The 1,568-nt window shown below is 45.5% G+C and overlaps 1 protein-coding gene across 1 annotated transcript in view; it reads left to right on the top strand.

Moving 5' to 3' along the window:
* ARL8B (ADP ribosylation factor like GTPase 8B) overlaps window positions 1-1,568 on the top strand; it is a 24,050-nt gene that overhangs the window by 4,441 nt on the left and 18,041 nt on the right. Inside the window, exon 2 of the mRNA XM_006770482.2 lies at window positions 924-928. The gene's annotated coding sequence lies outside the window, so the exon portion shown is untranslated. The remainder of the gene's footprint in view (window positions 1-923; window positions 929-1,568) is intronic.

The following is a 1,568-nucleotide window of genomic DNA, read 5'->3' as shown; positions in this document are numbered from 1 at the left end:
GGCGTTATCTCCCGAGGGGTCCCAGACTGCGAGAGGGCACAGGCCAGGCTGAGGGACCCCTCTTCCCCCCGAGTGCACACATTTTTGTGCACCGGGCCTCTAGTAGAACAATAAAAGGAAGATGGAAAAGGAAAAAAGTTCTCCTTATGATGAGAACTCTCAGGCTTTCCCTCAGCAAGAGCAGTGTTGGCTGGTGTCATTATGTTGTATATTAATCACATACTCACGACTTACCCTGTAGATGCAAGTTTGTGCCTTTGACCACCTTCCTCCAATTCTCCCTCCTCCCACCCTCTGCATCTGGTAACCACAAGTCTCATCTATTTTTCTGTGTGTTTTGGGGGGTTTCGTTTGTTTTGTTTTGTTTTTCAGATTTAGTGAGATGTTCCAGTATTTGTCTTTCTCTAACATTTCATTCGGCGTAATGCGCTCAAGGTCCATCCATGTTGTCACAAATGGTAGGCTGTCTTCATTGTTTATGGCTGAGTAATGGTCGTTCTGTATGTACCACACTTCTCTGTGCACTCACCCATCAGGGGAACACTGAGGTGGTTTCCATGTCTTGGCTACCATAACTAATGCTGCTAAGAGCGTGGGGGTGCGGTGTCTTTATTATAACTTAGTTTGCATTCCTTTGGGTCTTTTCCCAGAAGTGGAATATCTAGATCATGTGGTACTTTTATTTGGAATTTTTTGAGGATCCTCCAGACTGTTTCCCATAGTGGCTGTGCCGGTTTACAATCCCACCAACAGCACAGAGGTTCCCGTTTCTCCACATCCAAGCCAGCATTAGTTATTTCTTGTCTTTTTTTTAAAATATATTTTATTGATTTTTTTACAGAGAGGCAGGGAGAGAGATAGAGAGTTAGAAACATCGATGAGAGAGAAACATGGACCAGCCGCCTCCTGCACATCTCCCACAGGGGATGTGCCCGCAACCCAGGTACATGCCCTTGACCGGAATCGAACCTGAGACCCCCCAGTCCGCAGGCCGACGCTCTATCCACTGAGCCAAACCGGTTTCGGCATATTTCTTGTCTTTTGATGGCCATTCTAACAGGTTGAGTATCAATATCTCATTGTGGTTTTAATTTGCATTTCCTTAATGACTAGTGATGTTAAGCAGCTTTTCATGTATCTGTTGGCCTTTCATATGTCTTTGGAGAACTGTCTATTCAGGTCTTTTGCCTGTTTTGTTTTGAGTATATTTTTATTGGTTTCGGAGAGGAAGGGAGAGAGAGAGAAACATCAGTGATGAGAGAGAATCATGGATCGGCTGCCTCCTGCACGCCCCCCACTGGGGATCGAGCCCAAAACCCGGGCATGTGCCCTGACCAGGAATCAAACTGTGATCCCCTGGTTCATAAGTCCATGCTCAACCACTGAGCCACACCAGCCGGGCTTGCCTGTTTTTAATTGCCTTATTAGCTGTTGGGTTGTTTTGTTTTGCTGTTGAGTTGTATGAGTTCTTTTAATATTTGGGGTATTAATCCCTCATGAGATCCGTGGTTTGCAAATACTTTTCACCATCCCATAAGTTGTCTCTTCACCCAGTGGATTTTCCTGTG

The sequence above is a fragment of the Myotis davidii genome, unplaced genomic scaffold, assembly GCF_000327345.1.
Source record: "Myotis davidii unplaced genomic scaffold, ASM32734v1 scaffold663, whole genome shotgun sequence".
Taxonomy (NCBI): domain Eukaryota; kingdom Metazoa; phylum Chordata; class Mammalia; order Chiroptera; family Vespertilionidae; genus Myotis; species Myotis davidii.
This window is presented reverse-complemented; position numbering and strand designations above follow the sequence as displayed.